The sequence below is a fragment of the Pan troglodytes genome, chromosome 7 (genome assembly GCF_028858775.2).
Source record: "Pan troglodytes isolate AG18354 chromosome 7, NHGRI_mPanTro3-v2.0_pri, whole genome shotgun sequence".
Taxonomy (NCBI): Eukaryota; Metazoa; Chordata; class Mammalia; order Primates; family Hominidae; genus Pan; species Pan troglodytes.
Window position 1 is genome coordinate 12,647,527 of NC_072405.2, and position 27,512 is coordinate 12,675,038.

At 40.3% G+C, this 27,512-nt stretch overlaps 1 long non-coding RNA gene across 1 annotated transcript; it reads right to left on the reverse strand.

Moving 5' to 3' along the window:
- Positions 1-16,410: 16,410 nt before the first annotated feature.
- On the reverse strand, positions 16,411-26,924 carry LOC107976479 (uncharacterized). The gene is made up of 3 exons (XR_001720521.3): positions 26,693-26,924; positions 22,783-22,920; positions 16,411-16,722 (listed from the first exon to the last, which is right to left on the reverse strand). It is a non-coding gene; the product is annotated as an uncharacterized LOC107976479 (long non-coding RNA).
- Between the last annotated feature and the right edge of the window lie 588 nt (positions 26,925-27,512).

The window sequence follows — 27,512 nt, forward strand, 5'->3', positions numbered from 1 at the left end:
GTCAAACTATCAACATTAACAGAAGTTTGAAAGAAGTTGATTTCCACCATCTTGGATGGCTTTGAGGGGTTTAAGACTTGAGTGCAGGAAGTAGCTGCAGATGTGATGGAAATAAGAGACTAGCCATAGAAATGGAGCCTGAAGATGTGACTGAATTGCTGCAACCTCATGATAGAACTTGACTGGATGAGGACTTGCTCCTTATGGATGAGCAAAGAAACTGGTCTTTTGAGATGGAATCTGCTTCTGGTGAATATATTGTGAACATTGTTGAAGTTACAGTAAGCTATTTAGGTGATTATATAAACTTAGTTGATAAAGCAGCAGCAGGATTTGAGAGGATTGACTCCGATTTTGAAAGAAGTTTGACGGTGGAGATAATGCTATCAAACAGCATAGCATGCTACAGAGAAATCTTTTATGACAGAGTCAATTGATGCAGCAAAGTTCACGGTTGTTTTATGTCAAGAAATTGCTACAGCCACCTTAGCCTTCTGTAACCACTGTGATCAATCAGCAGCCATCAACATTGAGGCAAGACCCTCTACCAGCAAAAAGATTATAACTTGCTGAAGGCTCAGATGGGAGGATCCCTTGACCCCGGAGGTGGAGGTTAGCATTTTTTAGCAATAAATTATTTTTTAATTAAGGTATGCACGTTAGCTTTTTCAGACATCATGCTATTTGCATACTTAATAGACTACAGTGTGGTGTAAATATAATATTTTATCTACTCAGAAACCAAAAAAATGTGTGTGACTCTATGGCAATATTAACTTTATTGTAGTGAGCTGGAACTGCACCTGCAGTATCTCTCAGGTATGCCCATAGTTTGATTTACAAATCTTTTGAGGGTTAATCCTACAGAGGAGGTAAATAAAGTTATTACTGTGGCTTTCAGGTGAGTTTAATTGTCTTCATCATTGCAGCCTTTGCTTGGCCCTCCTAGAAAGGTAAGCAGTCATCTTAGGGAGCAAATTCAGGCGAGGCACTGAGTGTCACTGTCAGCCTCTGAAAAATAGATGATCTGGATTAATGATGTAACAGTCTAGTATCATTTCACCATTTCATTGTACAAAAGGGTAATATCTATATTGGCCAAGCTGTATTTTATAGCTTTTCTAAAACTATTTTTTGGGTGTTGATATATATCCAAATTTGTTTCTGTTCAAAACCAATTTTTTAATTTTTAAAAATCTTAATAATGAACCACGAAAAGACAAAACATCTTTGTTCTGTTTAGCACTTCCTCCTCATCAGCCAAACACCAAGACTTGCTCTTCCCTCCTCTGTCCTGTTCTCTCCTGGTCCCTTCCTGTGTCTGCATTTCCACTGTAGATACAAGCTCATGGGTGAAATTCGGGAGTGTTTCCTCCGTGTTTCCTTCAAGGAGTCTCAATAACTAGTACACGTTAAATGAATATGAACAACTGAAGTTTGTTTGGTAGATGATCATCCAGAGAAGGCGTCCATTAGGATCAGAATAGAGTAAGAAGTCCTCAGAGAGGCGATGGGCTCCAAACTGGTTTTACAGGTGACTGGGATTTAGAAATAACTGCTTCTGCTTGTTACAGGCTTACTATGGACCACATGTATTTTATTAAATACATCATTTAATTTAGTCCTTATAATAACCTCTTCCATAGGTTTTCACTCTCATTTTTCAGGTTCTTGTTTTGCTCAGAATAAATCCTAGTGTTCTTTATCACCGTAAGATGGCTATAGTTAACAATAATATATTAGTTAGTTTCAAATAGCTAGAAGGAGGATATTGAACATTCCCAATACAAAGATAAATATTTGCGATTGTGGGTATGCTAATTAGCCCGATCTGATCACTGTTCATTAGATATATCAAAACACCACTGTGTAACCCATGAATATGTACAATTATTATTTGTCAATTAAACAAAACAAAACAAAAAAGTAAACCAAAACCTGAAGTCATTTACTAACTTATTCAAGGTTACACAGCCTACAGCTGACAGGGCTGGGATGTAAATCCAGCTCCGCAACCACCCTTTACCACTGTCATTCCCCTCTCCCTGGAGAGACAGAGTTTTCCTCAAATTTAAAAATAGGATACAGTGACTCCTATTCTCCTTATGCCTGGGTTTGTATTGAAAATAAAATGGAACAATTTTCCTGAGAGTACTTTTAACAGCACATGCACTGCGGATATATGTAGTACCATGTTATAGTATTTAGAAAAGGAAAAATTGTCTTGAGTACCAGTTCTAACACTAAGCATTTGTGTGACTTTAAACCAATCTCCTCTAGGTTTCAGTTTCCTCATCTGTAAAATAAGTAATGGGTTACGTGTGAACAATTACTGCATGACGTGCGAGTATGTGTTACTTATTCACACCTTAATAACTGCAGAGTCTGGAGCTTTGTTGGGGGATAGCAGGAAAAAAGACATCCGGCGGGTGATCACTGTCTGTACTCATGTGAAGAGACATGAGACGAGTCACCACATGCAAAGACACCGGAGGAAAGGGTAGAAGTCAGGACGTCGCATAGATATTAAAGTCCGTGATGTCTACAGGAAATTTCATGATGCTTATCACAGAAATCTCTACCAGGATAAAATGATGGCTGATGCCAGAGAGAAGGAGAGACAGCCTCTTCCTACCTGCAAGCAAGAGTGTGAGAGCTTGTCATCAACGAGGTTTGCAATCATGATTGCAGGTGGAGTTGCAGGTACCTGGGTGTCCTCATTCTCACTTTCATCATCCATAAAGCTAAATTTTGAAACTGATCTTTAGAGGCAATTTTAAGTATAAAAATTTCCTTTTTATTGCTCTCTAATTTTATTATGTGTATTAGAGAAATGCTTTTTCTCTACTCCCTTTTCAGAGAACACATTTTATAAAAAGTTATTTTGATACAGCAGCAGACTAGGACAAAAGCTCCAAATCTTGCACTACAAAGATTCCAGAAACACCATTATTATTAATGTCTTAGTCCATTGATTCTAGACAGAAAAGCTCAATAGGAGCAGACAAACACATTTGCCTCTTCTGAGAATACAGACAGAAATATTTGGCGTGGGGAATTTTGAAAGCAAAACAATGAGGGCGAAGGAGCTTAGGGAAGTCAATGTGTACTTGCAAATCCAAGGCCGTTTCCGATGCTTTGAGTGCATCTTGGCAGATGCTTCCTATGGTAGGTTAATTTGCAAAAACGTGAAATAACAGAAACCTACCCATTAAATCCTCCACATTAAGTCCCATTTGGAAATGGGCATCAGAGAAAGCTATATAGCTGCTGTGAAGATCAGGGGATAATGTGTTTTGTTCTGCAGTTATTTTATTGAAGCATAATTTGGTGCTCTGGGTTCTCATTGGTGGACAGCTATCTGTTAAGATCACCTCCCTAAGGTTACAATTGCCCATTCCAATGTTTATTAATAAGAGACTAGGACTTTGATTTGGCTCACGGACAGTAAGTCAGGTCCATTTGTTGCAATGCATTATTTAAGAGCTGTTTGCAGCATATTACGTTCGTAATGGCTGCTATTATCAGGTGGGATGTTACAATGAGGAGTCCACTAACGTAATGTGGTGAACTCCCAGAGAGACAGACTCTACTTTTTGGGAACCACAGAGTCTTCACTGGTAGCTGCCAAATAGTGTTTTTGGCAAATTACTGTCACAGAACACTCTCAGAAATACTCTTTGGTGAACAGTAAGAAATGCAAATGGTAATTCCCTCATCGAATGATGATTGCTCTGGACATACCCTGAATTGTGATGTATTGTAAACACTAAACCATCAGCCTTATTTATGAGGCACGGTTTCAGTCACTCACCAACTATTGAGATGATTTTGGGCTGGGTGTGCAGATAGATTTTTTAATTGCATGTTACTGTTGTAGGTGGCTGAGCATTGCCTTTCCTGGACCCAAGATCAGGTAATCATGTTTTAAATGCTACTATATTCCTTCTAGAAAGAATGCTTCTTTATCACCATGGCTATCAGTAGGTCCAGGGCTGGAGGGCTGGGCTCGTGCAGCAGCTGGGCCAGGGTGAAGTCTTCTTCCAAACAGATCTCCCTGCAAGGAACTTAGAAATTCCTCTGCCCAGGTCATCAGACCTGTCTTCCTGGCAACCCCTGTTAGATTTGACCTAGATGGGGACAGATTCTGAGGCTATGCTCAATCTGTTCAAATTTGGAGCTTCCTGCTCTGCCAACATCTGACCTTCACCTTTCTTTCCTGTCTCTTAATGGCCCCAAGTAGGAATTGCTGTTCTCCCCTGATAGGATGGGAATGTGGGCTCAGCCTGCCCCAGATTTTTCCCTTGCATTCTGCTTCTCTCAACTGCCTGTCATGAATTTGCTGTCTCCTAGTCTAGATATGTGAGCTGCAGGTCAGCAAAATAGGAAACACGTACACACCTCTGTGAGTTATTCACAGCCACCCAATCTGAGCCTTCTTAGCACAGTATGGCACAGTGGTCCCCAAGCCATGGGGTCATCTACGGCAAGAAAGAAAACAACCCTATTTTGCAGGTTCTTTAAATCATCATAGATGCTGAATAACATTACATCAAGGAGAGTTATCTGGGGGGAAATCTGTTGTTATTATTTGTAAGACAAAAAGAGGAACAGTGTTTTGTTTTTTTCCTACTTTGGATTAGCTGTTATGTCCTCTGAAACTAGAGGCCTCTAAGAAGTACTCTGGATTTAATTTTTTCTTCAAGTATTCACTTTTACTTGATTGGCCCATCAATGAACCATTGATTAGGGTCTATTTGTCCGCAGGTCCATTTAATTCTGAGGACCGTGCAATAACAAAGAAAGAAACGCCTCCACACACAGCCATATGGCCCTGGGCAGATGTACTCTAAGTTGTTGAGTGCCTTCTTGTAACCAACAATGATTTTTTTTTTTTTCCGTTTTGAGTATAATACTTACCAAATGCCCTGTTGTGATGGTAAACACTGAATAAAGCTTTTTTCATGTGGTGAACCTGGCTGCAAGGGAACATCCTTGTTTTAGGGAATTTTGTACGGAGCTGGGTTTTCGCTGAAAATAGGTCATGATGTTTTTGTTATACTGTGAGGTAAGGCACACCTGTTAGAGCAAGCTATACATGCTCTAAGCCTCTTTGTTGCTTTTGAGAAATATTTTTGTTTTTCCTCCTAAAATGAAAATCAGCCCAGAAAAGGAAGTCAAGGAGAAACAGGGCTTATTGAAAGAGAAAAGCATTTAATAATAGGAAGGAAAAAATCCTTTATAGGTCTTAGGAGATGCTTCCCTTATAGAAAGAAAAATCTGCTTTTCTGTTTCAAAAAGTTAAACTGTATGGGGTCTTCATTCTACATTGTAGAATTATCAAAAGAAAGCCCATCTGTAGTGAGAAATCGGAACCTAACCCCTTGTAAGGAATTTTCTTTTTTTGTATGGACTACCAAGATGGAAACTTCCAAAGTGAGTTCCTCTGCTCCTGCCGAGGTTGGAATTGACATTTCTTCTCACAATTACTGAGCTGCAGGTGAGATATCAGCCTCTCTCTCCATAGGCCAAGAGCGGCATCATGGTGTGGGCTCAGGCTGGCTTGGCATGGATTTCCTTTCAGGAAATTAAAATCTATCTCCCTTAACAGGACAACAAAGAGGATGCGGTCACATTTTGCTGCTTCTTAACAGGGCACCACTGACATCCGCCACTCTCCAAAGGATTCTCTTTTAAAGTTTTTCAGATTTGAGAGATTCTCTTTAATGTGTGTCTGAATTTCAAATTTCTAGGGAGGAAATATCTCATAAAAATGAAAAAGCAACTTGAGAGAATAGGTAAAGTGCCAGTGTCTAAAAGCGTAGTTTGATATCTGAAAAAAAAATCTCAAATTGTGATGATAAAAGCGGTTAGTCATCTAAATGAAAAAAAAATGACAGGCGGGTGATTTAATTAATACACATTCAGCGTTCACTTTTTCCACTCTTATAAGACATCTGTTGTACACAAGTCATGGTGTAGATTTATGGTAGATATAAAAATGAATAAAGGAAACCTCCAGTGTTTTGCCAAATGAGGTAACTGTTAGTGGCATAGAAAAAATGATCTGATATTTGAATATAGTATGTGTGCTTTCTTTTGGTGGAAAGAGTAAAACTATATTTCATTCGATGCTGGAAACTGACATCTTTCATCAAAACTACTAGGAAAATTAGAAGAGACATAATATCAGTGTTCAGGTGAAAAAAATAAAAATAATGATAATAACCAATATTTATTATATAAATTCTCTCTCTCTATATATATATGTGTAAAGTATTCTACTAAGTGTTTTAGATAACTGTGTCATTCAAGGGCCACACAATTCTTATGAGGTTGCACTACCAAAGAATGGATTCCTGTTTCTAGAGGCTTAGAATCACATCATGGGGCAGGAAAGAAAAATTGGCTATATATATTCTTGGACTAGATGGTGATGAGAAGTGCCAAGATAGTTATTGGGATAAGAACTTGGAAGAAGTCCTACCACCCTTTCACAGAGATTATTTCAGTTCAAGTTTTCTCAGAGATCATTGAAAATACATGCTTAGAAAGTCTGAAATGGGGATGCAGGGTATTGATCATCAAATATATTCTCAGGCTGAAGATACACCGGTTCTTGGTTCACTGAATAATAGAAGAGAGAGGAAAGATGAGGAGACAATGCTGAGGCAGGCAACCCTGGCTCCCAGAACCACACGGCTCACTCAAAGTCAAGGGCACAGCATTGATGCTGGGTGTGGCGATTCAGAATTGGGTTGGGGAACCTGCAAGATTTCATAGCAGGGATTATTTCATTGTGTGAACAGGAGAGAGAAAAAAACTCAAGGAATTTTTGACAGGGTAGAAGGGAAGGTGAAAGGTGGGCAAAAGAAGTATCTGGGAGGATAAAATATAATTTTCTAAATGTTGTAATAAGTAAGAGGCTGCTGTGTGATTATTTCAGGGAACTTGAGCCTTCAGAGTTATTAGACACAACACAAAGATAAAATGCAGGAATAATCTATGAATTTGTGAAGTTCTCAGAACATTGCCAACGGTCCCGTTGGCAATAAACACTATAATGAGTGTTTATCCTGAGAAGTGAGGACTCCATGTTCTTGTTTTCTTCTTAACCTCCTGCCTGCTTCTTCCCTTCCATGAAAACCATCCCAGTGTTTCAGAAAAAAGACTGTGAAGACTTCCGAAGTCAAAGTGACTATAGAAGTAATAAAAATATGAAAGAAATATATGGGTGCAAGTTTTAAAGTCTAAAAAAAAATCTTTCGCTGGAAAAACCCTAAGCTGAAATGCTTACACTATGAAGCATAGTTACAAAGTCAGTGGGATCAGGGTGCTATTGCTATTAGAATTTTAAAATTGCTGGGCGTGGTGGCTCACACCTGTAATCCCAGCACTTTGGGAGGCCGAGGTGGGCAGATCACCTGAGTTCAGGAGTTGGAGACCAGCCTGGCCAACAAAGCGAAACCCTTTCTCTACTAAAAACAATATAAAAATCAGCCAGGCGTGGTGGTGGGCGCCTGCAATCCCAGCTACTCGGGAGTCTGAGGCAGGAGAATCACTTGAACCCGGGATGAAGAGACTGCAGTGAGCTGAGATCGTGCCACTGCATTCCAGCCTGGGGGACAGGGCAAGACTCTGTCTCAGAAAAATAAAAATAAAAATAAATCTAAAATGCTCAACTCTATATAATTAGTATTTTGACTGGGATAATTAATTTTATTTTAAATTTATCTCCTTACATAGCTTTTATTTGCTATAGTCTACTTATTTTTCATTTGTTATCAATGTTTTTTATAATAAAATGCTTTTGCTTTAATAGTGTAAATGAAACAATAGGATTGTAATAGAGGACACAGTGTAATAAATCCAACAAGTGAACTGGAGCAGATTTTACAGGGACGCCAAAAAGGAGGCAGCTTCCTTCACAGGAGAGTGTAAAAGAAAAAGAGGAAATGTTCTTGGTAGGATAAATAGGTTATTTCAACCTGTTAGGAGGTCGAAGGTAGAATGGCTTTTTGCAATGAGGATAAAAGTTAAACAACGAATAACGTAGAATGAAATATGCAGAGCATATTAGGAGAATAACATGCTCCTAATTTTTAATTGCTTTATAACAGCATTTTGCTAAACAACATTTTTTATCTGTTGACAGTTTTCTTTTCTCTTGAACTTTAAAATTGTTTATTTAATGATTATGGGTATATGTATGCATGTGAGCATTTATGTGTGCATTTTTCTCTTTTTTAGTATTTTCCCGGACCAGGGTAGCTTCTGGCCTTCACAGCCCAAATGCCCTCCCCTTTTCGACTGAAGAAAGAAAAGGACGAATCCCTTCAAACACGATCTCTTTCATGAGCTTTTTGATAGACTCTTTTTTTCCTCCTCTGAGCCAAAATGAATCCAACAGAATTTCCGTGGCTCCCTCTCCTTACCCTGACCCCATGTTAATTGTTGCAACAAACGTTGCAACTCCAGTGTGAGCCAGGTGAGCTTCTGAGGCTTTCTAAGAATTGCCACTGCTGAATTATCTTCCTGCACAACTTCCCTTCACTTAATAGGGTACAGCTTATGCCTAATTGCAGAGATATTTGACCTTACGTATGTCTTTGAATTATGTCTATCTCTTATTTTTGCTATAAATGGAGTTTGTGTTTTCTTCCTTTTCTCCTGTTATTGTTTGTATAATACACAGAAGGAATATAGTCATGACAATACTATTTGTAATAGTATCTAATATTCTATGGTGCCTAATATGTCACACAAACCATTCTACATCATATCGTATGCCATTTAATCTTCATAACACCCTATGAAGTAAGTGTAATAGTAAGATAAGGATACAGAGGTATGCAGAAAGTTAAGCAACTTGGCCATTTGCAATGAACAGGTAAATGGTGCCATAGGTTATGAAACTAGTTAGTCTGGCTCAAGTCTCTATGCTTTAAACTGCCATGCTGTATATAGCCATGTTTATGGTGGAAGTCTGTTTTGAATATTTGGAGCATGGTGGTTACATGTGTTTAAAAACATAAGTGGCACCAGGGTGGAGGGAAGGTTAAAGAGGGATAATGCAGTCAACAACAAGGTCAGGGAGGCTGTGATTCTCAAACTTCTGTGAGCACACGGGCCACCAGTGGATGCTGCTGAATGCAGGTTCTGATTCTGCAGGTCCAGGGAGGGGCCTGGGACTCTGCATTTCTCAGGGCTCTTCAGGTAGTGCTGATATACTCTGAAGAGTCAGGAAGTGTGATGTTGGTCAGAGGATTGCAGGCAGAGATTAGGAGTGCCTGAGCTAAGGTATTACTTGAGGCAATGAAAGAAAAGAGACAAAAGTGAGAACGCATAGCAGTAGATCATGGAAACTGTAGACAGATTGAATGTGGGTGGTGAGGAATGATGGAAAAGAGTTGACATGGAGTTTTCTAGCCTGGTAAATGCCTTCAACCTCCAATAAATAAATAATAATAAGCTTCAGAGGATGATAACTCGGCGGTGTGGGAGATGTTGAGCCTGAGTTTTCAATCTAGAGTAACAGCCTCTGTATCCCCACCTGAAACATGGCAGTGGTATGACCATGCGGAAGAGTAGAGAATGGGTATTGGTGAAGACCGAGAGTGGAGCTGGGAGACACGTCTGCGTTTAATGTACGGTAACAGAATATTCAGAGGGATGGGAAGAAATGAGGAGAGGATTATTTTGTATGCCAAGGGAACTGGCATAGAGAAAGTAATTAAGGTGCCTCCTGATGCTCTCTTTCACAATTTGGAATGTAGAAGACAGGGATGTCATCGGGGGTCCCCAGTGTCTGAGGAAAGGAGAAGGGAGGGATGACCCGTCACGGTTCAGAAGACAGAGACAAGCCTGCAAGTGTGCAAAGAGGGAAAAGACTGCAGGAAATTCCACTTGAAATGGGCCATAAAAGTGCATCTTTTGTAATATTTCAATGTCTCTCTCAATATTTCCTCTAATCACAAGTTTCCAGTTTCAAGAACAAACCTCACTCCTTACTGACCAGTCTCAATGTTTGTTTGTTTTCTATAAATTAAAATCCAGTGTGTTGTGTTTATCTGCAATCCCTTCATTAGTTCTGGTCTCTAAAATCAACATACCATCATAGTTATCAAGACCATGGGGTCAACCAAGAAACTGATAGTAGCATGTGTCGTCTAAAAATGAGTGCTGATAACTGGAAGGTCAGGTTTGAAAAACCTTGTAATCTGTCTGAGAATTGATTTCTCTGTAGCAAGCTCCCATAACTTTTGAAGTGGAAACATTGAAACTCTAAAACAAGATCAGTCTGAACCAGGGATTGACACTGTTTCAGAATTAGGATGCCAAGATGCTGAGCACATTCTTTTCCTGTCCTGCTGGACGAGGAGCTAACGCCAAAAACAGTTTCCCCTTTTCCAAAATAAGCTTTCACCGTTCATCAGGATGCCATTGACTGGAACATGTTTCTCCCATAAATGCACATGATTGTGCTTTACTTCTACGTGAAGGCATCATTAATGCCCAAAGGGAATATGAACTTTAGTGGAGGATAGGGCACTGGAACAGGTAAATTTACTTTAGTGGGTAAATTTTGTTAAGTGGAGGGCAACAGAGTCACAAGGCATCTAGAAGTTGGGATTTGAAAAGTCACACGGAGAAAGATGACAAATTCCAGGCTTCCCTTTGCCAAATGTCTTTGTGGGCCACACTTTCTGGTATCTACTTTAACTATAAATATGAGATCTTTGTGCCTGCTCTGTATTTCCACTGAGGACTAAATATGATAGAAGTATATTTTAATGCCATTGTTACCTATGTGCTCTGCATTTCCTTCCTCCCTCCTTCCCTCCCTTTCTTTCTCCCTCCCTCCTTTTCTTCTTTTTTTTTTTTATTTCTTTTGCCTAAGAGAATGGAATCAAATGCTGCTAGGCGAATCACTGCGTTTAATTATCTTGCTCTTGCTCTTTCTGCTTTGCTCTTAATATCTAATTGTATCCTCCTGTTTATTCTCTTCCTCTTTCCTAAGAACAGCACATGAATAAACTTTTAAGAGTGCATTAAGAGTGCAATCAGTCTATTTTGTGTAAACCAAAAATACACAGAGACATTCCAACAGTTATGAAAAATATAGCTGAATTGCAAGTATTCCTATGATTAAGTACATTTTCTTTTGTTTTGGTTAGACTTACCAAATTGCTCCTATTAATATACTGTGCTCATGCATTATGTAACAGCTGAGAGCAAAGCATACACCTCGAGAGCCCTACATTTTAACAAGCTGCATCACTTCCATACAAGGTGGGGAGGGTCTTGCACCAAATCCCCACACACTACAGTGAAAGGCACCTGCGATACCATGGTGGTGTAAGTAGCCTAGTCTCCTCCTGCAGCTCATAGCAAAATATTTCATGAAAGTTAATTAAATTTTTCAATATATCTTGAAAGAAGAACAGAGTATTGTTATTTAAAAAAATAAATCCGTAAATGGCAGTAATAAAAAGTTTGGAAGACCGAACTTAAGAAAACAAGAAAGGGAAAAATACATTAAGAAGAAAGCCATAACGAATCACAGAATGTTGGAGAGTCAACAGTCCTCAGAGATCATCTGTTGCAAGCCTTCATTTTAGGAATGGGATAACTGAGCGTCACTGATGTTATGTAAGGTTATAGAACATCATCCTAATTCAGATTCCCACTCTGTGGACATAACTCTCTGGAAGAATGTTAGAAATTTGTGAATGTTTCATTCATTTTTAGCCTACGAGCGTACTCGTGGGTGCTTTGAAGCAGTAATTTCCCTACAGTAATCTTGAGTGCAGAGGCTATCAGACTGTGCAGAAATTAAGCTGGGCCGTAGGAATTACTCAAAATGGTCTAGGACCTGGGATACTAAAACTTGTAGCTCTAGAAATGCAATTTTGACCATTTACCCAGAGGTAGTTAGGCTCTGGGGAACAGAGAGATGCTAAGCTGACTTACAAGCCATAAATATAAATTTGTTTATGTACTGAAAGTGGGAATTCATCTGTGAATGCACTCTGTGAAACATGTGGAATTACAAGCATGGGAATTACATTGGGAACAGTAAAGATAATGATAATTATAAACATCATTATTCCTCATGGTTAGGTCCATGCAGACATCCCAGTATTGTCTAAGGCATTTCCATTAATATTATAGCCTGATAAGATATCCATATCTTCTTCGGGGATGTTGAGGTTCAAATAACCAGCTTCTGGAAACGACCCTCTTGGGAATACTGAAGGAATTTAACCAATCCTTGCTGTACACAAAATGATGCAGTAGACTACATTCTGATTTAAGACTCCTGAGACATGGGTTATAGTCTCAGCTGTGCTATTGTGCGCTTATGTAACCCTGGGAAAGTTAAGAGATTATTCTGAGCTTCAACTTTCTCATCTCTAAAATGCAGAAGTTGATCTTGGCAACTTCCAAAGTTGTTTCCAATGCTCACAGTCTCAGCATCAAGGGGTTTTCCTTTCCTAGATGCTGTAAGCCTTTCTAGTGTCTCCCCATATTTTATTAATACTTGTCACAGTATTACCAGTCATTTAATCATATTTTTATGATATACCGCATTTTCAGTTCACTGTTTTAGCCAAGATTTTCTAGAAAGTAGAACCTGAGGCACAGATTGAAATGCTGACAGTCTATTTGAAAGGCTGAAGGCAAGGGAAGTGGAGGTGAGGGAGAGCGGGCAATGGAGATGGAAAGCCATCCAGAGAGAACACTTTGCTGCACCAGCCAGGAATGCATGCTCTGCTATCAATAGAGACAGCAGGGGGCTGAGTAGTCTTGGTTGCACAACATATGGAACATGTTAAGGAAGATGTGTAAGGAGAAACTATGCCTTGGAGCCATCTCCAGAGGGGGTTTATGAGTCTGCCTGGCACTGGTTGAGCTTCCCCACTATGGACGCTGGCCCCCCTGCACTTCTGGATTGTGTAACTTCCTCCCAAGGCAGACATGGAGGGAGCCAGAAATTAGGTTCCCAGGCCTTCCAAGACCAGAAGTGAAGAGTGGCTTTGTGCACATAGGGCTCGGTGTGTGTCACTGCTTGAGAAACAAGACAGGGCATGGGTGGTCACGGCCATGGTGAAGTCTGGGAGGAGGGTTGGAAGAGAAGGTGTAGACAGGTTCTGAGAAGTCATACAGAGTTGGTGTCCCACAGAGTCCACTCACGGTAATTCTCTTTGATGTTCCATTGTCATCTTTTTGTCTTGCATCCTATGATATGCGTCCTCCTTCTTTTCTCCTGTGGGAATGAGTGCACCTTCACTTCTTTCCTGAGTGGGGGGGAAAGTCACAGTCAAGTAATGGGCTCTTCTCTCCCTGAACCTCATGTCTAGTTGTTATCTCCTGTAAGGCTTCAGCTCACAAATTAGTGACCAAGCCTCAGGCCCCACTAATGTGGTTGGGTTGAAGACATAAGGGACATTCATCTTCTCTCCCCTTTATTACTCATGTCAGGCTTCCCTTACCCTCACTGTGGCCTGTCTGGTTCATTGCCTGGTGAGAAGACCCAGATCATGATTGATGAAGGTCTAAACACTTGGGTTATCTCCTTTTGCTGTATTTTAATTGCTATATTTTTCCTAAAACAGTTACTGCCGGGCCATGGAGGTGCGAAGAGGCTTCCGTGCCATCCTTTCCCCTGCCAGCCTCCTCCATACTGGCCACCCGACCTCTTCACGGTCATTAGGGTCAACATTCCAGCCAGTGGAGCAACTGCCTTTTCACTCACGGATCCTTTGCCATGAGGTAGATGTAGCTTCCACTTTAGTGGGATTCACACTGTATTCTGTGGCATGTGTCTTCCCCTCTCCTGGGAACACTAATCAGCAGAATGCTAGATTAGGGCATCAAGAAGAGCCAATACTGAAAATGGGTCATTGGGTGTGATAAGAAAAAGATGACTTCCACTCCACACATTGGCACAGGGAGCCGCTTGGATCCAGTGCGACATCAGTTGAGGCCAAAATTCTTTCCCTTCCTTCACCTGGCTTCTCTGAGCTCCTAGACTCACCTGTGGTAGATGGTGGTGTTTTAGGTCTTCAATTATCAGTATCAGCTCAGACCCTATTTGAAACCAAACCTTGAGAGGTCTGGATCATTCACTTTGCCCGTTGCAGAGATAGCCTGGAGAATACCTGTGTCTCTCTTTAGAGAAGGATCAGAAGAATGTTTATGGGTTTGCACAGTCCTTCCTCAAGGAGCAACTTTGCATGGCAGTGGTTTCTGTGTATTAGCTTTCTATATAGATTAAGAGAATCATGTGGCCCCTTAGTCAGCTGTTTGCTCATCTGTCTGATTCCTAGGAATATCATGGTCTATGATTCATTGCCGCAAATAGACACTCAGATTTCCACTCTAGTCTTGCTGCTATTGCCGCAGTTATACTGACTTTGCTTCTGAAGGTAGAGGGTTGTCCTGACCTCTGCTTTTCTGTAACCCTGTGATCTCCAGTGACCATGGGGTCTCACTCTGATGGCCATAGCTCTGCCATTTCTGGCTGGCAGAGGACAATCAGTAAATTGTTACGATGATGCTGGAGCTGTCCCTCATGGGTGCATCCTCATCCTCATCCTCAGGGATGCACACTATACATGCACTCTAGCTTTCCTGCCTCCAGCCTTCTGGCCCCTCCTTCACCAATATACTATGAAAATTCTGGCAGGTGTACTTCTATTATCGGCCACCATTAAATCACACTTTAGAATGCTCCCTGACATACTTAGGGCCAACTCCAGGGATTCCTGACATCCCATTAAATCCCAAATCATGGGTGAGTCTGCCCTCTTTGAACATCCTCTTCTGCTTAGTCTTCCACTTTGCTCACTTCTGTGTATCTCCCCCCAGTTTATATCCCAATCCATATTAACCACGTATATTTATCCTGTTGCCATGAAAGCAGTTTCTTCCTGAAATAAGGCTGTACTCCCCTGACTCAGGTTTTTGTCCTGGGGCTAAAAAGCTTTGTTGGGGATGAGGTTTGAGGTGAGCAAGAAAGCAATTATGATGCACCTGCTTGAGGTGAGATTCTCGCATGCACATGGTCTCCAAACCTTGGGAGCCTTTCTTCTTTGTGCAGTGGGAAGGGCTGTTTCTGCCAGCCAGGAGCGCTCGGTGGCACTTGGGGGTTGAATTGCCAAAATTTCTCCACCTTAAATTTCATGCTTCCCCTCCCACATCCCCCAGTGCTGACTTGGTATGTAAGAGCTTCCTAGGAGTGCATTCGCCTCTCTTGTGTCTCAACCACCTTTTCAATCAGGTCCTCATCTTGGTCCTCTGCACACTTTCATCTGGCACTCAGAGGCATGAAACCCTCACTTAAGATGCCACAGAGACCTCCAACTGTAAGTGAAATCTTAGCATCTAATCTGAACCCTTTATTTAGGAGACAAGGGTATTATGAGATGTAGCACTTTTGACTGTCCAAAAAGTACACAGAGTTTCTCTTAAGAAATCCTTCCTTTACTTATTGTTTAAAGAGTAAATGTGCCAGCAATTTTCCCTAAGTAGCAAATAACTAGCAAGTTCTGTGGGAAATTTAAAAAAATAATAATAATAAAAGCGAGAAAATTTTGCTTGTCTTTATAGTCTGTAAAGTGTCTTATACCTAAGTACCTCACTAAATATTAATTACTAAATAATAATGACATGAAGTATGGAGATTTTAGCAGTAGAGTAAAAGATGATGACCATCTAGACAACACAAACTGAAATCGCAAGGATAAAACCACACCTCATGTGCTGTCTCCAATAACCTTTCCCTGTGGTAATATGCTCAGTACTGAGACGGAAGATTTTTAAGAAGACAACATCAGATAATGCTGTTCTCTTTCCACGGAGATATCCATACATTCCCTCTAGATAAAAATTTATCTCAGCCAGTGGAGTCGACCAATATAAATATTGATGAGACAGAAAATGATACAAAAACACTACGGTTCTAGAAAATGAAAAAGCAATGTGTTTTCAGAAATTGGTTTTGAGGCCCTAAATTTGTATGTTGAGGATCTATGTGTGTGTGTAAAATAAGACAGGATAAAGATTTAGAGAGAAGGAAAGATAGATGATAGATGGATAGATAAATAGATAGATAGATAGATAGATAGATAGATAGATAGATTAGACATATGGCTACAACATTATTGTCATCAACTCACAAAATATTTGAATTGGAAGTAATCTTCCAATTATCTAGATGTCCTCTAGATAAATCTCTTAATTTTAATGAAGTTTGAAGTGAGATTCAGAGAAGTAGCTTGATAATTAGGAACAGATATACAATGACTATTTAGTTTTCTACACTTGAAGACAATTGCTTTAATTTTTTCCGAGTGTGAAAAATACTCACTAATAAATGAATAATAATAAATAAACTAATCAATTGATATGTGAATAAAAAGTCTTAGTTTAATAAAAAAGTAGGGGCTAAATATGCACGTGTTTTATAACTTCTTTATTTGGCTCCTTTTGTTCCACTATTTAGCTTGTAGAAACTGTCTACCTAAAAGTTGAAATACTCAATTCCCCCACATGTGTTCTGAGAGACTGAGCTTGTTTGACTGCTGATTCCTTGGTGTTCCAAGGTTTCCTGGAAAAAGATGAACAGGTAATTTAGTTGAAGACCAGGCATCTATTTTGGTTCTTCTTTTCAGATGCCCCATGTTGTATTCCAGCTCAGTGATGGTATCCTGTGGACTGAAAGTGAAAAGTCTATTATTAAAGCTTACAAACTTTACACTCAAACAGTATAGTTTTATAGCAAAGATCAATGATCACAAAATATAAAGGACACGGCAATGTACTCTGGAGAATTATATCACTTGAAACTGTAACTGTTTAGGAAAAAAAGTGCCAGGATAGACACAAAGTGATGGGAAGGAGAATATATTACAGAGTCAGGCTATCATAGCTAGGACAGCTGTCTGTCTCTCTTGGCTCTGAGTCTGGTCCTTCAAGGCTAGAAGGGCCACACTGCAAATTTCTTCTTTTGATGACTAAGATAATGTCTATACTGTATGTTTTTTAAATGTCCCTATTTACATGGATTTTAACTTAGGGTTTTTCTGGGTTTTTGTTTGTTTCTTTGTTTGTTTGGCAAAGCCCCACCTCTCCATTGCAGCCAATCATTCCTTTTAAAACATATTCACACACACACATGCATGCACAGGAATTAATAATAAACTAAATTATGCATTTCCTTGTGAAGCTTTGAAAAACAGTTGCCAAAGTGTTCCTGAAGTCAGAGTCATACTGGAAGATTCTATGAGAGAGCCCGTTAGAACCCAGGTCGTTGTTGGGAGAATTGACAGAAAGTGCTCTCAGGAAAAACAAAGACCTTGAAATTTTCAGTGCTATCAACCCTTCATTTGCCCCACACTTTTGATTTCCCCTTTACGAGTACCATCCATGCAGCTGAATACTTTTCAGTTAGCCATTCTGGCTCACCCGTAGCACATGGCAGCCATTCACAGAGGTACCACAGCACTCACAGTCCCTTGTATGCCCTGCATTTGTCCCAATGGAAGGTCCTTCCTCTGCAGCACAGGCTCTCTAGCGCTGGCCTCCTTAGCAATGTCGCTCCCTGTTGCCTGTTTCCCTTTTCGAGAGCCTGTTCACAGCATGTGCTTTGGGCCATCGTCCATCAAAGAGAGAAACAATGTGAGTCCCAGAGATCTCATCGCAGGAGGAAAAGATCAACTCCGTGGCTGTCTTTGTGGTGCCCAGTAAGAAATGATGCCTGTAAATGTGACTGTGCTTTTCTGGGGCAGTTTCCTGAAAAGGTGCAGGTGCAATGGTGGGCAGAAGTCACTCACATTTTAAGCCTTGGTCCGAGGCATTTTGAAGGCTAAGGCCATCATTTTAGGTCAAAAGAGGTTTCACGAAATGCGTAAAAATAGGGAATGAGGAAAGTGTGACGAGCTGGTTATCTACTCTGGAGTTTTCTTGTCAATGTCAGCAAGAGGAGCCAATGCAGTCACAGGAGGACTCATATAACCGGCCGCCCCGGCTCACAGGTAGGCTCCATCGTGCCTGCTCTTCAGTCGGCCAGACGGACGTGGCTGCTTGTACACCCAGGTAGTCTAGGTCACTCCCTTGAGTCCTACCATACATTGAAGGCCTCCGCCATCAAACCAACTGCACTAGATTACAGCGAGTGGGAGAATCTGGAAGGATTTGTCTTAGTCAACGTGGTGTGTTTACTGTGAGCAGGGTACATGCAATTTGTCCACAATGGCCACAGCTCTCAGAGGCATGGCACTGAGACAGCGAGGACTCAGTAGGAGGGAGGGCAGGAGCAGGGTTCATATCATCTGTCCACACATTAGGTTAATGAATAAAATAATGAACAATAGAGTGGGGACGTCTTTATTCTGTGACCATGAAACCTGCCATGTATCAGAGAGCATCATAGCCCCTGGGACCGGCACCGACCACTTCTCTGTTGACTGTGGTTTCTGTTTATAGTGGTCCCACATCCACTTTTCCTGTCAGCCTCAATAACACCATGTCTGTGTATCATTTATTTGTTGCACGCTTCTTAAAATTATTAAAGGCACGTTACTTATTTAAGCAAACTATATAAATAAAATTGTGAGAAAGAGAAAATGATGGCAGTAGCTGTTTTCAAAAATGAATCTTGGTTAATATTGTATACAGTTATATACAATTCTATGAAAATTGTGTCTTCTATATAGGTATATCAAATATGTATTTAAAGTTGTTCTATATATAATTTAAAAGATTTTATCTGGTCTTTACGAGCATCTTAGCATTATTGTTTTCATGCTCACCTTGAAATCCACCACAGAAGGCTCACCTCCACGGAGGGCACTCTGTTCGTTTCCTCTGACAAGGTTGTTACTGCTCCTCATGGTTATAGTTAGTTCTTATGAGTTCATTATATGATAAGCTGTTTGAAACTGATGAATCAATATCCTAGTGCTCCTAGGAAGTATTTATCTTCAAATGATGGTATATTTATTCTTTAGTTTAAGTAACAGCTTTGAGATACAAGATTCCCACATCATAGATGGACAATTACCGAGGAATTTTTTCAGTAGGTTTGGAGAGTAGTTTATGGCTTTTTTGATATTCATCATTTTGGAAATAATTTTTTTTTTTTGAGATGAAGTCTCGCTCTGTTGCCCAAGCTGGAGTGCAGTGGCATGATCTTGGCTCACTGCAACCTCTGCCTCCCAGGTTCAAGAGATTCTCCTTTCTCAGCCTCCCGAATAGCTGGGACTATAGACGTGCACCACCATGCCCGGCTAATTTTTGTACTTTTAGTAGAGATGGGGTTTCACTGTATTGGCCAGGCTGTTCTCGAACTCCTGACCTCGAGATCTGCCCACCTCAGCCTCCCAAAGTGCTGCGCTGGGATTATAGGCATAAGCCACCGCACCCGGCCAATAACTTCATTTTTGATGATTAGGTTTAGTAATCATTTAAACAATTCAGTACTTCAGTTTGAGGTATATATTTATACACACACACACATATAAAGCTATGCTACCTAATATGATTTTGTGTTTCAGACTGAGGTACTGAATTTATTTAAAATGTTCTATATGTATATACGATACACATATATATATAACATATGTGTATCGTGTGTATATGTGTGTATATATATATATGGATGTGCACACATGTGTATATATGTATATACATACACATGTATGTGTATGTATATACATACGTGTATGTGTATGTATATATGGGTCTGTATGTATATGTACACATATACATATATATGAACTTATTTGAATTGTTTTGTATATAGGATAGACATATATAAAACATTTTATCATATGTGTACACATATGATAACCCACATTAGGCTACCAGATTCAACACAGGTAGCCTAATTCCAGGGTCTGCACTTTTAAACAGATCCTGTGCTCCTCTGCCTCTTTTGTGCTTTGGGTGCCCCACGGAGAGAGCAAATGAAAGGCCTTTTCACTCTTTTTTGGACCTTGCTAGGACACGCAAAGTTCAATAATCTCAGATTCTGAAAGAACTTTATAAATCTATCCATGGGGATAAAGACTTACTGAAAGATAAGCTTTTATTTAAAAATCATAATTACTGATATTGTGTTTCTTATTAGTATTTTTTTTTTTTTTGAGATAGAGTCTTGCTCTGTTTGTCAGGCTGGAGTGCAATGGCACGATCTCCACTGACTGCAACATTTGCCTCTTGGGTTCAAGCAATTCCTCTGCCTCAGCCTCCCGAGTCTCAGACTACAGGTGCCTGCCACCACACCAGCCTAATTTTTTGTATTTTAGTAGACACGGTGTTTCACCATGTGGGCCAGGATGTTCTCGATCTTCTGACCTCATGATCCACCCGCCTCAGTCTCCCAAAGTGTTGGGATTACAGGCATGAGCCACCATGCCTAGCCTATTGTCTGTGTTTTAAAAGGCATATAGAAGGTACAAGCAAATGAAACTTATAAGCAGCAATTAAGTTTCATGGAAGTATTTTCCTCTCTAAAGTCGTAAAATCAAACAATGTGTGGAGCAACCAATTCTTTATGTGTTGAGCCAATCCTCTTCTTTGGATTTTGTTTAGAGGACTCATCAGGATCTTGTGGGCAATCACATCACCTAAGCAGCAGGAGACATCCAGCAGTGCAAGGGAGAGAAAGCCCCAGGTTAGCCAAGGATTTGGAAATAATCCTCAGGCACTTCCCTGGGGTTCTGTCTTTCTGGGTTATTTGAAATGTCCTATTGTTTTCTCATCAATCATGTACAGCATCCAAAATACCCTGATTCATAGATTTCCTGCCCTTTATTTGAATGCCAGCTATTTTTCAACACACTTTGAAAGAATATAATCTACTTTAACAAAATTCTATTTGAAAGGTTTTAGCAGAGCTAAAATCTCTTAACCAATAGCCTCCAATCGTACATTAGAAAAAAAAGAAAGAAAGTCCATACCACAAAATAGACCCAGGCTCTACTCTAGACACTTTGTAGATTTTAACTAATTTAATCCTTATACAAGTCTTCTTGGGAGGGCACTATTACCCACATCTCACAGATGAGAAAACTGTAGGACTTAGAGAGTTTTACAAGCTTTGCCCAAGGTTGGCACAGCTGATAAGTGGTAGCCAGGTGCAACCCAGGTAGCCTAATTTCAGGGTCTGCACTTTTAAACAGATCCCGTGCTACTCTGCCTCTTCTGTGCCTTGGGTGCCTCACAGAACAAATGAAAGGTCTTTTCTGTAAGGATGAATATTGCAGTATTCTAGGAAATTACAGCACCCCAAATGGCAACATCACTAGCAAGCATAGCAAAGCAGGAAGTGACCACAGATAAGTATGGCTGAGATTCTGAAGGCATAAACCAAATGTAAGAGTTGATTCAGCCCTTGGCTATGGGGTTCAATATCTCTAAATAGCATGGTTTGACTCACCTGTTTTTAAGCCTGTGCCCCAAGGTGATGTTTGGCTGTGTCTCCACCCAATATTTCATCTTGAATTGCCTTCCTCATAATTCCCACATATCAAGGGAGAGACCAGGTGGAAGTAATTGAATCATGGAGGCGGTTTCCTGGCAAGTTGCTAGTGAGTGAGTTCTCACGAGATCTGATGATTGTATAAGAGGCTCTTCCCCCTTCACTGGGTGCTTTCCTTTCCTGTTCCTTGTGAGGACGGTGTGTTGCTTCCTTTTCTGCTGTGACTGCTTTTCTTGAGGCCTCCCCAGCCATGTTGAACTGTGAGTCCATTAAACCTCTTTCCTTCATAAATTACCTAGTTGCGGGCAGTTCTTCATAGCAGTATCAAAATGGACTGATATACAAAATGGACTGATATACTTGGTGAGCTTAAAAGCAGTGCAAATGATTAAGTCTTGCACCCTGGAAATGTTGATTCTGTAAACTCAGGCTAGACTTGGGAATCTGCATTTAAACCAACAAAAAATTCTCTGGGTAAATAAAAGACTCCAGTTTGGAAACCACTGAAGTGGCTAATTTAGTCTTTCTCAAATTCTGATCTTCAGAGAGCAGTTCACCTGGAGCTTGTTAGAAATTCAAATCGTCAGTCCCCTCCCCGGGTTTACTGAATCAGGAACTCAGTTTGATAGGCCCTGCAGGTGAGTTGTGCCAGGTGTGTTGAGCCAGTCCTCTTCTTTGAATTTTGTTTACAGAGGACTCGTCAGGACCTTGTGGGCAATCACATCACCTGAGCAGCAGGAGACATCCAGCAGTCCAAGGGAGAGAAAGCCCCAGGTTAGTCAAGAATTTGGAAATAATCGTCAGGTACTTCCCTGGGGATCTGTCTTTCTGGGTTATTTGAAATATCCTATTGTTAAAGTTTGAGAACCATTGACCTAACTTGAAAACAAATCCTGGGGTCACAGTGCATTAGCCTAGACATCAACTCTCTAAAGAATAATATCAGTGCTCAATGTTCGATGTGACTTTGTATTACAGCTCCTTCTGAAATTCTTTTAAAATCATGCTTCAATATGTTTTCCCTTTGTACAAAAAGGAAACCATGTTGCATCTGACATTCTCCAGAGTAATAGTTAAGACAAAAGAAGTCTTTGATAGTGTGGAAAACCCAGTAGAGTCGTTTTTTAATCCTGCTTGAATTCAGTAATTTTTAGAAGTTATACTTTTAGTTAAAAAAATAAGTTTCCCTATTTATGATTCAAATGAAACAATACTCGAAGAATAAGGCACCATTACTTTTCTCTGAGCCAAGATAGTATAAAACCTTCACAGGTGCTAATTAATCTCCTTACCGTTTCTGGGAAGTAGAGGTCAAGAATACTGCCCTCCTTGGATGTGAGAGGAAATGGAGGGACATGAACAGTTGTCATCTAATTTGTATTCACTTCCCAACAATTCGATACTCGTGTTCTTTCCATTTTTAGTCGATTCTATAGTAACACAGAGTTGACTTTTAGTGACTAATTTCTTATTTTTAGTAGCATTAATTTGTAATTAACCACTGGACACATCTTAGGTATGTTATTTTGGCTTACAGTTTATAACAGCCTGTATCGAAGATTTATACATTATTTTGTGCAATAATAAAATAACTAAAATACTTCCCGAAAAGAGATTCACCAATTGACAATAATCTTTAATCACTTGACACATATTTGTAGAACGTGCTCCAAAGCAAGTCAACCTTCTTTCGATCACCCAGCCAAAAATTCCAAATGCCAATATTCTAATTTTCAGATATATGAAGTTATTTTTCTAAATATCTCACTGTTGTTTTTCACAGTATTAATATAGAATAGTATTAACATGTGCTACCCAGGGCACAATGGAGATTCAGCACATGGTAATAAATGTACCTGCCACTCTCTGTCCCGAGAAAGATACACAAATAGCCAGACAGATCATAAATGATAGACAGGTAGGCATATTGATGATACAGATAGGTAATAGATGTTAGGTAGACAGACATATAGATGATAGATAATAGGTAGATAGATGCTATAGAGATATATAGATTATAGGCAAGCTTAACATCATGCATTGTTTATTGGGCATACAGAATACTCACAGAAGTATTCTGTGTGTGTGTGTGTGTGTGTGTATAAATATTTTAGGTCATTTGCTAATAAGATATGTATTTTGGGACCGCAATGTTAAGTCAGCTGACATTGAGTTGGTTGAATTATTTTGGGGGTGTTTAAATCACTCTACTAGTAGGCCGAGATTCTCTGTACTCGTCCAACAGTGTCCTAGGATTGTGAAGAGTCCACAGGGAGCCTTTCACATATTTCACTGATTCTGGCTCTTCATCAACAGTGCTATCACCAAGGGCCCTCTTCCCGCTGATTCATGCAACACATGCTTGTTCACCACCCACCATTGACTGGCTACTGTGCTAAATGCTGAGCATTAAAAGATCAAGAAAGATAATGTTCCAGTTGGTGAGAGCACAGACATCAAATCCATAGACTGCATTTCCTTGCCACAGTTCATCTGTCACTCCTGACTTTATCCATGTTATTGATGCAGTTTGGAAGTGAGGAGTCTGGACCCAAGAGCCAGACTTCTCCTGCACTTATGGGTCCTGAGACCCTGGGCTCTTACATAATCTCTCAGTATGTAAAATGAGGATAATACGACTATTTCCCTCAACAGACTGTTTTAACCTATATCCCATTTAGGAAAAAAAAAAAATGTGCAGCTCACTGCCAGTGCTCATTTCTTAAGGCAAATGGGAAAGGGGTTAAGGGTTCTCTGAGTTAATGCATGCCGAGTTCTTAAAGAATATAGGAAGGTTTCATGAATGTAGCTCTTGTTATTACTTTGTGAAGATGTCCATGGCACAGGTGAGATTGACTTGCAGAAATGACTGGCTGTGCTGAGCACCTGCTCTGCAGAAGGCTCTGTAAGTACACGTGGCCTGCTTGCTATCCATGTCCCTTTCGAGCATCATGCTGCCTTTTTTTTCTACAACTGAGACCCTGGACATTTTCTCTTCTGTCTAGGATGAAAGTTATTTTTAGTCTGTTTTTTTGTTTTGTTTTGTTTTGGAGAAGTGGGAACACACTCATGCTGATTTAGTAAGAACATCTTGGGCAGCATTGGGGCAGTGGCTTTTCCCCGCCAAGGAGGCAAAAGATGATGTATACCCTAATTCCTGTATCATCTGCACTTCTCCCAAAAGACAGAGAGGCCTGCCTTAAATTCTATGGAATCTTTAAGTGATTTAAGAAATATGCTCTCTGGGCTGTACTGGAATACAAGAGCTCAGTTTTGCAGACTTAGTGCAGCTGTTCTAATTTATGCATTTGGAAAGAGAATGCCATTGCTCTCTGCAAAGCTGTGAGATCCGTGCAGTCCAGCATCTACTTTCATGCATCGCAGGAAGCTCTATTTCCATTCCTGACAAGCCCATCTCCGGCTCAAACTGTGAGGAAAGAGAAGCAGTTCCTGAATGAGGCCCTGACAGGGAGACAGCTACAACAGGTGGCAAGGAGGGTTGGGAAGTAGCTCTTGTTGATGTCTTCAAATTCAGTGCATATGAATTTCAAAATGTAAACTTTTTAAGGCAATTTGGGAGAAGGGAATTAAGTTTTATTTTGAAAGTAAGCAAGGAGCAAAGGGTTCTCGGCAAATCTATCCCCCTTCCTCACCCTTCTCCTGGTGAGGACCCCTGCATGCCGCTGCCTTCCTTGCGAGCAAGGTGTCGATCTACAGCAATTTCATGTGCTCTCCACTCACAGCCAGAGACTGTGGAAATGGAGCTGTCAGCCCTGAAAATAGAGATGCTTTGGTAGAAGTTAAACAACAAAGCCGTCGAAAGTGCATTGCTCTCCATAGGTCCCTGGCTGTAATATTATTCATACCATCTTCCTTTTGCACCAGGCTGCAAACTCATTTTTAAAAACAATTGTCAATATATGTAGAGCTGCTGGAGCTAAACCTGCAGGCAAGAGCCGGGATTGAGGCAACTTTACAAAGCTACTGCTTTTTGATTGCTCTCTGTTTAAAGTCCATGAAAATGAAAGACTTACAGGCTTCCCCCTTTCCAAGCAAAGCACTTTAGTGGCTCATTATTTTCAATGGTTGGGGTCCTTGGAGGATTTTATTCTGCCCTAGCAGGTAGATTTCCTTTATTGTTAGCTCATTCCGTCCCACTTGATGCGGGATGGGTGGATGGAGATTTTCTGCATCATTCCTGGTAGGAGGCTGTCTAGCAACTGCTTCAGAGTCTCTGGCCCAGCATTTGCTGAGGTTCTATTATGCCTGCATCATGGTCCTGGGTTCTTTTCAAATGTCATCTTGGTTTGTGGTCCCCCAGATGCAGATGGCCTGGTGTGTTCACTTAGCCGACCTGGAACTGAGGTTTTGAGCCTAAAGAACTGGCTCAAGGTCATAGAACTGGTGAAACAAACCTCAGTGTGCCCTAAGAGCCTTGGGACACCATGTTCACTAAAGAAAATGTCATTTTCTTTTTGTCCAAAAAATCGTCATTATAAGACGCTGTTTCCCTCAGTCAGCCTTGTATTTCCCTGGCCTTTTTATTTTTATTCTTTGCCATTTTCCTTGGTTTTCATCTTTTTCACTGTACACTCTGAATCAATGGTCTACAACTTTTATGACATTAAAGACCTTTTATCTTATCCTTCACTCGAAGAACTTTCTGTTGAGGAACATTTCCTGTTTTAGCAGATGGGTTAATAAGGAGTTATTCATCTCTCCATTTTAAAGATTTAATAATGTATAATGATACACGTGTCTAGCCACATAGTTGAAATAATTGTGGTTAAAAAAACTGGCATATCCTATGGGATTCAAGTTTCAATACTTCCAAGAGTTTTTGAAATATTGCAAATAAAAAAACTGACATTACTAAGTCTGAGATTTCTAAGGGGTTCCAAAGCATTGCCATGCAAATTTTTTCCTATATTTCATTTGCTGTCATTGGCTTCCTTTGTGATGGAGAATAAAATCATTGTCACTGGGGCCAGTCTTGCCTGCCCCTTCTCCCTTGCATTCCCTGACAGCCTCTCCTTTTTCCTAGTCCAGATTTGTCATGATGCCTGCTGCTTCCTTCTTACCATTTACCACATCTCCTCTCCCGCCATTCTCCTCCTCTATGTGCACACTGCCCTCCAGCAAGATCAGCTGGTGCACCAGAATAATGTGAAATGGAAGATTAATTATTGAAAGGATACTTACCACAGGCTGTTCTGGGAGCATGTGGTTCGCGTTAACCACAGCACTTTTACTGCACCTTTCCGCTGTTGTAAATCCCCTTTCCCGTAGGCTGCCCACCTAGAAAAGAGCAATGGAAGGCCCTGTTCCTTTATCAATACCTCTTAGAAGCTCCCTCACATCCTGGGTGGCAGAATGAATGGCTGTCCCAGCATGCTTCTCTGCTGGCTCATTGTAACACTTTTCACATCCTATCACCCATGAGGACAGAAATTGTTTTGTTTATCGCTTTGTTAGCAGAATGTGTTACAACATTGTTTGTTCAGTAAGAGTCACTGAGTTGAATCCTTACTAAGGTATTACTCTTGTCATGCATATTTTAATCTAAATGGGCAACTCTAAAAGGGAGAAGGACAGGAAAGGCAGAAGATAGAGAGGGCCGTAGAGGGACAGAGAAAGTTAATTTAACTTAAGAAAGAACACGATGGTTTTAATGGTTTAATGATTAAATTTATATTGCGGAATAGTTTAGGAAGAACATTCTGTGTGTGCTATATTTGCACAGGACCCAAATTATATTTTTAAAAGTATAAGTGGATGAAAGGTTATGAATTGTTGGCAAGAAAAGAGGAAGTCTCTCCTATCATATAGAAGGATAAAATAACATCGGCCTGTCTCAGAAATCTGAGGCCACTGCAACATCAGTGAGATGTGTTTAGGATCACCAACAGATTAATGCATTACAGAATTTACGCTTTAAGGGATTCAGTACAAACTGTTTTCAAAACAATTCAAATATTAGCTCCATTTCCATATAATCTTGGGAAAGTCAGATAATTCTATT